The following is a 9,424-nucleotide window of genomic DNA, read 5'->3' on the forward strand; positions in this document are numbered from 1 at the left end:
AACAGTGAGCGTTGCGGGGGGCGGGGGGGAGGGGGGGTTGGATGAATAGTGACCGATGGGGGTGGATGAACAGGACCCTGTGGAGTTGCCTCTGGATGAACAGGACCCCAACCGATCGAGCCGGTTGGGGATGGATGAACAGGACCCCGTGGAGGGCTGGATGAATAGTAGATGGCGGCGGGGTGCATGAACAGTAGCCCGTGCAGGGGTGGTTGAACAGGAGCCCGTGGAGAGGGGTGGTTGAACAGTAGCCGATGGAGTAGTGTGCGGTGGAGGCTGGATGAACAGGAGCTCGTGGATGAACAGTCACAGGTGGAGGCTGGAGGAGGTCGACGGTGGATGAACAGTAGCCCGTGGAGGCTGGAGGAGGTCGGCGGTGGAGATGAACAGTATCCCGTGGAGTCTCATTTTGCGGTACGCCACACCCATCCCGATGAACAGGACCCCCATTTCGACCATAGGCTCCAACACAAGTCCGTTTCATCCGTTTTGCGGTACGCCACACCCCTCCCGATCAACAGGACCCCGTTTCGACTGTAGGAGGTCCAACACAAGTCCGTTTCCTCCGTTTTGCGGTACGCCAGACCCCTCCTGATGAACAGGATCCCGTTTCGAACATGGCTGGTCGAACACAAGGTCGTTTCCTCCGTCCTGCGGTACACCAGGCCTCGTTTCCATCGACTGTTCTGTCCAAGCCCTCCCGATGAACACGATGACATATTTCGTTCCGACCTAGCCGGTTGGCTCCCCATGAACACGACGATGATGCTGTTTCTCCGTTCCGACCCAGCCATGTACACGAGCCCTGGCCATACGTATGCGCGAGTAGGCGTTCGAGACCTCGCCCGTATGTACGTATGTGGCCGTATTTTCTTTCTTGCACACTGGCCGTTGTAACGTACGTGTACATGCTACGTGTGCGCCTCTACTACGACATGTGCGCGCCTCTACATCCACCAGTATGTACGTACATGTTCGCGACCAGAATGACAAGGCTACGTATGCTTCGACCAGGTGGGTCCCGACTGTCAGACACTTCCTTGCGTGCGAAGATGTAGCTGGTGGGTCCCAGCAGTCAGGGGGGCGAATCTTTTTTTTGCCCAGAAGCACTTCCTTATGTGCGAAGATGTAGCTGGTGGGTCCCAGCCGTCAGGGGGGAAACGTTTTTTTTCACGAAATACGATGGCCCGTCCGGTGGGTCCCTGCTGTTAGGTAGAGGAATCATTATTTTCTACGTAATAAGGAGGCACTTCCTTGCTGCGGCTGTGGACCCAGCTGTCAGCCTCTCGGTCGGTGTCAACACCGGCGGATCTCGGGTAGGGGGTCCCGAATTGTGCATCTAAGGCTAATGGTAACAGGAGGCAGGGGACACGATGTTTTACCCAGGTTCGGGCCCTCACGATGGAGGTAATACCCTACTTCCTGCTTGATTGATCTTGATGATATTAGTATTACAAGAGTTGATCTACCACGAGATCATAGAGGCTAAACCCTAAAAGCTAGCCTATGATTCTGATTGTTGTTGTCCAATGGACTAAACCCTCCGGTTTATATAGACACCGGAGGAGGCTAGGGTTACACAGAGTCGGTTATAGAGAAGGAAATCTACATATCCGAATATCCAAGCTTGCCTTCCACGCAAAGGAGAGTCCCATCCGGACACGGGACGAAGTCTTCAATCTTCTATCTTCATAGTCCAACAGTCCGGCCAAAGTATATAGTCCGGCTGTCCGTGGACCCCTTAATCCAGGACTCCCTCAGTAGCCCCTGAACCAAGCTTCAATGACGATGAGTCCGGCACACAGATTGTCTTCGGCATTCCAAGGTGGGTTCCTTCTCTGAATACTTCGTAAAAGATTTAGAACACGAGGATCGTGTCTGGCTCTGCAAAAAAAATTCCACATTCCACCATAGAGAGTATAATATTCCACAAATCTAATCTGCTGACAACTTTTTATAGCATGACATTGTTGGGGAACATAGCAGAAATTCAAAATTTTCTACGCATCACCAAGATCAATCTATGGAGTAATCTAGCAACAAGGGGAAGGAGAGTGCAATCTACATACCCTTGTAGATCGCTAAGTGGAAGCGTTCAAGAGAACGGGGTTGAAGGAGTCGTACTCGTCGTGATCCAAATCACCGGAGATCCTAGTGCCGAACGGACGGCACCTCCGCGTTCAACACACGTGCAGCCTGGTGACGTCTCCCATGCCTTGATCCAGCAAGGAGAGAGGGAGAGGTTGAGGAAGACTCCATCCAACAGCAGCACAACGGCGTGGTGGTGATGGAGGAGCGTGGTAATCCAGCAGGGCTTCGCCAAGCACCGCGAGAGACAAGGAGAAAGAGAGGTAGGCCTGCGCCAGGAGAGGAGAAAACTCTTGTGTATGGCAGCCCCAAAACCTCAAGTATATATAGGGGAGAGGGAGGGGGTGCGCCCCCTCTAGGGTTCCCACCACAAGGGGTGCGGCAGCCCCAAACCCATCTAGGGTGGCGGCCAAGGGGAGGAGAGGGGGAAACTTGCCCCCCAAGCAAGGTGGGGCGCCCCCTCCCCAAACCCTAGGCGCCTTGGGCCCTTGTGGGGGGGAGGGGGCGCACCAGCCCACCTGGGGCTGGTCCCCTCCTACACTTGGCCCATGCGTCCCTCTAGGGCTGGTGGCCCCACTTCGTGGACCCCCGGGACCCTCCCGGTGGTCCCGGTACATTACCGATAAAACCCAAAACTTTTCCGGTGACCAAAACAGGACTTCCCATATATAAATCTTTACCTCCGAACCATTTCGGAACTCCTCGCGATGTCTGGGATCTCATCCGGGACTCCAAACAACATTCGGTAACCACATACAAACTTCCTTTATAACCCTAGCGTCATCGAACCTTAAGTGTGTAGACCCTACGGGTTCGGGAACCATGCAGACATGACCAAGACGTTCTTCGGTCAATAACCAACAGCAGGATCTGGATACCCATGTTGGCTCCCACATGTTCCACGATGATCTCATCGGATGAACCACGATGTCGAGGATTCGATCAATCCCGTATACAATTCCCTTTGTCTAGCGGTATTGTACTTGCCTGAGATTCGATCGTCGGTATGCCGATACCTTGTTCAATCTCGTTACCGGCAAGTCTCTTTACTCGTTCCGTAACACATCATCCCGTGATCAACCCCTTGGTCACATTGTGCACATTATGATGATGTCCTACCGAGTGGGCCCAGAGATACCTCTCCGTCAACCGGAGTGACAAATCCCAGTCTCGATTCGTGCCAACCCAACAGACACTTTCAGAGATACCCGTAGTGCACCTTTATAGCCACCCAGTTACGTTCTGACGTTTGGTACACCCAAAGCATTCCTACGGTATCCGGGAGTTGCACAATCTCATGGTCTAAGGAAATGATACTTGATATTAGAAAAGCTTTAGCATATGAACTACACGATCTTTGTGCTAGGCTTAGAATTGGGTCTTGTCCATCACATCATTCTCCTAATGATGTGGTCCCGTTATCAACGACATCCAATGTCCATGGTCAGGAAACCGTAACCATCTATTAATCAATGAGCTAGTCAACTAGAGGCTTACTAGGGACATGGTGTTGTCTATGTATCCACAAATGCATCTGAGTTTCCTATCTATACAATTATATCATGGATAATAAACGATTATCATGAACAAGGAAATATAATAATAATAACTAATTTATTATTGCCTCTAGGGCATATTTCCAACAGTCTCCCACTTGCACTAGAGTCAATAATCTAGTTCACATCGTCATGTGATTAACATTGACAGGTCACATCGCCATGTGACCAATATCAAAGAGTTTACTAGTGTCACTAAACTAGTTCACATCACCATGTGATTAAGACTCAATGAGTTCTGGGGTTTGATCATGTTTTGCTTGTGAGAGAGATTTTAGTCAACGGGTCTGCAACATTCAGATCTGTATGTATTTCGCAATTCTCTATGTCATATTGTAAATGCTGCTTCCACGCTCCACTTGGAGCTATTCCAAATGGTTGCTCCACTATACGTATCCAGTTTGCTACTTAGAGTCATTCCGATAGGTGTTAAAGATTGCATCGACGTAACCCTTTACGTCGAACTCTTTATGACCTCTATAATCGAGAAACATGTCCTTTATTTACTCCAAGGACAATTTTGACTGTTGTCCAATGATCCATTCCTGGATCATTCTTGTACCCCTTGACTGACTCATGGCAAGGCACACTTCCGGTGCGGTACACAGCATAGCATACTATAGAGCCTACGTCTGAAGCATAGAGGACGACCTTCATCTTTTCTATCTCTTCTGCCGTGGTCGAACTTTAACTCTTAACTTCATACCTTACAACTCAGGCAAGAACTCCTTCTTTGACTGATCCATCTTGAACACCTTCAAGATCATGTCAAGGTATGTGCTCATTTGAAAGTACCATTTAGCATTTTTGATCTATCCTCATAGATCTTGATGCTCAATGTTCAAGCAGCTTATTCCAGGTTTTCTATTGAAAAACACTTTTCAAATAACCCTATATGCTTTCCATCATTTCTGATCAACAATATGTCAACAACATATACTCATCAGAAATTCTATAGTGCTCCCACTCACTTCTTTGGAAATACAAGTTTCTCATAAACTTTGTATAAACCCAAAATCTTTGATCATCTCATCAAAGCGTACATTCCAACTCCGAGATGCTTACTCCAGTCCTTAGAAGGATTGCTGGAGCTTTGCGTACTTGTTAGCGTCTTTCAGGATTGTCAAAACCTTCTGGTTGTAACACATACAACCTTTCCTCAAGAAAATTGTTGAGGAAACAATGTTTTGACATCCTATCTGCAAGATTTCATAAATAATGGAGTAACTGCTAATCCAATTCCAACAGACTCTTAGCATCGCTACGAGTGAGAAAGCCTCACCGTAGTCAACTCCTTGAACTTGTCGAAAAACATCTTAGCGACAAGTCGAGCTTTCTCAATGGTGTCACTTACCATCATTGTATGTCTTCCTTTTAAAATCCATCTGTACCCAATAGCCTTACGACCATCAAGTAGTTCTCCCAAAGTCTACACTTTGTTTTCATACATGGATCCTCTCTCGGATTTTATGGCCTCGAGCCATTTGTCAGAATCCGGGCCCACCATCGCTTCTCCTTAGCTCGTAGGTTCATTTTTGTCTAGCAACATGACCTTCAAGACATGATTACTGTACCACTCTGAAGTAGTACACATCCTTGTCACCCTACGAGGTTCGGTAGTGACTTGATCTGAAGCTTCATGATCACTATCATGAGCTTCTACTTCAATTGGTGTAGGTGCCACAGGAACAACTTCCTGTGCCCTGCTACACACTAGTTGAAGTGATGGTTCAACAACCTCATCAAGTCTCCACCATCCTCCCACTCAATTCATTCAAGAGAAACTTTTCCTCGAGAAAGGACCCGATTCAAGAAACAATCACTTTTGCTTCCGGGTCTAAATTTAGGAGGTATACCCAACTGTTTTGGGTGTCCTATGAAGATGCATTTTATCCGCGTTGGGTTCGAGCTTATCAACCTGAAACTTTTTCACATAAGCGTCGTAGCCCCAAACTTTTAAGAAACGGCAACTTAGGTTTCTCCAAACCATAGTTCAAACGATGTCGTCTCAACGGAATTACGTGGTGCCCTATTAAAGTGAGTGCGGTTGTCTCTAATGCCTAACCCATGAACGATAGTGGTAATTCGATAAGAGACATCATGGTACGCACCATATCCAATAGGGTGCAACTATGATGTTCGGACACACCATCACACTATAGTGTTCCAGGCGGTATTAATTGTGAAACAATTTCCACAATGTCTTAATTGCGTGCCAAAGCTCGTAACTCAGATACTCATCTCTATGATCATATCATAGACATTTTATCCTCTTGTCACAATGATCTTCAACTTCACTCTGAAATTACTTGAACCATTCAATAATTCAGACTTGTGTTTCATCAACTAAATATACTCAACATCTACTCGAATCATCTTTGAAGTAAGAACATAACGATATTCACTGCATGCCTCAGCACTCATTGGACTACACACATCAAAATGTGTTACTTCCAACAAGTTGCTATCTTGTTCCATCTTACTGAAAACGAGGTTTTTCAGTCATCTTGCCCATGTGGTATGATTTGCATATCTCAAGTGATTCAAAATCAAGCGAGTCCAAACGATCCATCTGCATGGAGTTTCCTCATGCGTATACACCAATAGACATGGTTCACATGTCTCAAACTTTTCAAAAACGAGTGAGTCCAAAGATCCATCAACATGGAGCTTCTTCATGCGTTTTACACCAATATGACTTACATGGCAGTGCCACAAGTAAGTGGTACTATCATTGCTATCTTATATCTTTTGGCATGAAAATGTGTATCACTACGATCGAGATTCAATAAACCATTCTTTTAGGTGCAAGACCATTGAAGGTATTATTCAAATAAACAGAGTAACCATTATTCTCCTTAAATGAATAACTGTATTGCGATAGACATAATCCAATCATGTCTATGCTCAACGCAAACACCAAATATCAATTATTTAGGTTTAACACCAATCTCGATGGTAGAGGGAGCGTGCGATGCTTGATCACATCAACCTTGGAAACACTTCCAACACATATCGTCAGCTCACCTTTAGCTAGTCTCCGTTTATTCCGTAGCTTTTATTTCGAGTTACTAACAGTTAGCAACCAAACTGGTATCTAATACCCTGGTGCTACTAGGAGTACTAGTAAAGTACACATTAACATAATGTATATCCAATATACTTCTATCGACCTTGCCAGCCTTCTCATCTACCAAGTATCTAGGGTAATTCTGCTCCAGTGGATGTTCCCCTTATTACAGAAGCACTTAGTCTCGGCTTTGGGTTCAACCTTGGGTTTCTTCACTAGAGTAGCAGGTGATTTGCCGTTTCATGAAGTACCCCTTCTTGCCCTCGCCCTTCTTTAAACTAGTGGTTTCACTAACCATCAACAATTGATGCTCCTTCTTGATTTCTACTTTCGCGGTGTCATATATCGCGAATATCTGAAGGATCATCATATCTATCCCTGATATGTTATAGTTCATCACGAAGCTCTAGCAGCTTGGTGGCAATGACTTTGGAGAAACATCACTATCTCATCTGAAGATCAACTCCCACTCGATTCAAGTGATTGTTGCACTCAGACAATCTGAGCACAAGCTCAACGATTGAGCTTTTCTCCCTTAGTTCGCAGGCTAAGAAAATCATCGGAGGTCTTATACCTCTTGACATGGGTACGAGCCTGAAATCCCAATTTCATCTCTCGGAACATCTCATATGTTCTGACATTTCAAAAATGTTTTCGGTGCCTCAATTCTGAACCATTTAACATTACCGAACTATCATGTAGTCATCAAAACGTGTATCAAATGTGCGCAACATCTACAGACGACGTTCGAGGTTCAGCACACTGAGCAGTGCATTAAGGACATAAGCCTTCTACTGTCCGCATAATTGCTACTGTCAACTTTCAACTATATTTTCTCTAGGAACATATCTAAAATAGTAGAACTAAAGCGTGAGCTACGACATGATTTGCAAAACTCTTTTGACTATGTTCAGGATAATTAAGTTCATTTTATGAACTCCCACTCAGATAGGCATCCCTCTAGTCATCTAAGTGATTACATGATCTGAGTCAACTAGGCCGTGTCCGATCATCACGTGAGACGGACTAGTCATCATCGGTGAACATCTTCATGTTGATCATATCTACCATATGACTCATGCTGACCTTTCTTATCTTGTGTTCCGCGGCCATGTCTGTACATGCTAGATTCGTCAAGTTAACTTAAGTGTTTCGCATGTGTAAATCTGGCTTACACCCGTTGTATGTGAACGTTAGAATCTATCACACCCGATCATCACGTGGTGCTTCGAAACGACGAACTTTCGCAACGGTGCACAGTTAGGGGGAACACTTTCTTGAAATTTTAATGAGGGATCATCTTATTTACTACCGTCGTTCTAAGCAAATAAGATGCATAAACATGATAAACATCACATGCAATCAAAAAGTGACATGATATGGCCAATATCATTTTGCTCCTTTTGATCTCCATCTTCGGGGCTCTACGCTCATCATCTTCACCGGCATGACACCATGATCTCCATCATCATGATCTCCATCATCGTGTCTTCATGAAGTTGTCTCGCCAACTATTACTTTTACTACTATGGCTAACGGTTAGCAATGAAGTAAAGTAATTACATGGCGTTGTTCAATGACACGCATGTCATACAATAAATTAAGACAACTCCTATGTCTCCTGCCAGTTGTAATACTCATCGACATGCAAGTCGTGATTCCTATTAAAAGAACATGATCAATATCATACATCACATATCATTCATCACATTCTTCTTGGCCATATCACGTCACACAGCATACCCTGCAAAAACAAGTTAGACGTCCTCTAATTGTTGTTTGCATGTTTTACGTGGCTGCTATGGGTTTCTAGCAAGAATGTTTCTTACTTACGTAAAAGCCACAACGTGATATGCCAATTGCTATTTACCCTTCATAAGGACCCTTTTCGTCGAATCCGATCCGACTAAAGTGGGAGAGACTGGCACCCGCTAGCCACCTTATGCAACAAGTGCATGTCAATCGGTGGAACCTGTCTCACGTAAGAGTACGTGTAAAGTCGGTCCGGGCCGCTTCATCCCACAATACCGTCGAAACAAGATTGGACTAGTAACGGTAAGCATATTGAACAAAATCAACGCCCATAACTATTTTGTGTTCTACTCGTGCATAGAATCTACGCAATAGACCTAGCTCATGATGCCACTGTTGGGGAACGTAGCAGAAATTCAAAATTTTCTACGCATCACCAAGATCAATCTATGGAGTAATCTAGCAACGAGGGGAAGGAGAGTGCATCTACATACCCTTGTAGATCGCTAAGCGGAAGCGTTCAAGAGAACGGGGTTGAAGGAGTCATACTCATCGTGATCCAAATCACCGGAGATCCTAGTGCCGAACGGACGGCACCTCCGCGTTCAACACATGTGCAGCCCGGTGACGTCTCCCATGCCTTGATCCAGCAAGGAGAGAGGAAGAGGTTGAGGAAAACTCCATCCAGTAGCAGCACAATGGCATGGTGGTGATGGAGGAGCGTGGTAATCCAGCAAGGCTTCGCCAAGCACCGCGAGAGACAAGGAGAAAGAGAGGTAGGGCTGCGCCAGGAGAGGAGAAAACTCTTGTGTATGGCAGCCCCAAAACCTCAAGTATATATAGGGGAGAGGGAGGGGGGTGCGCCCCCTCTAGGGTTCCCACCCCAAGGGGTGCGGCAGCCCCAAACCCATCTAGGGTGGCGGCCAAGGGGGGAGAGGGGGAAACTTGCCCCCCAAGC

The sequence above is a fragment of the Triticum dicoccoides genome, chromosome 3B, assembly GCF_002162155.2.
Source record: "Triticum dicoccoides isolate Atlit2015 ecotype Zavitan chromosome 3B, WEW_v2.0, whole genome shotgun sequence".
NCBI classification, from domain to species: domain Eukaryota; kingdom Viridiplantae; phylum Streptophyta; class Magnoliopsida; order Poales; family Poaceae; genus Triticum; species Triticum dicoccoides.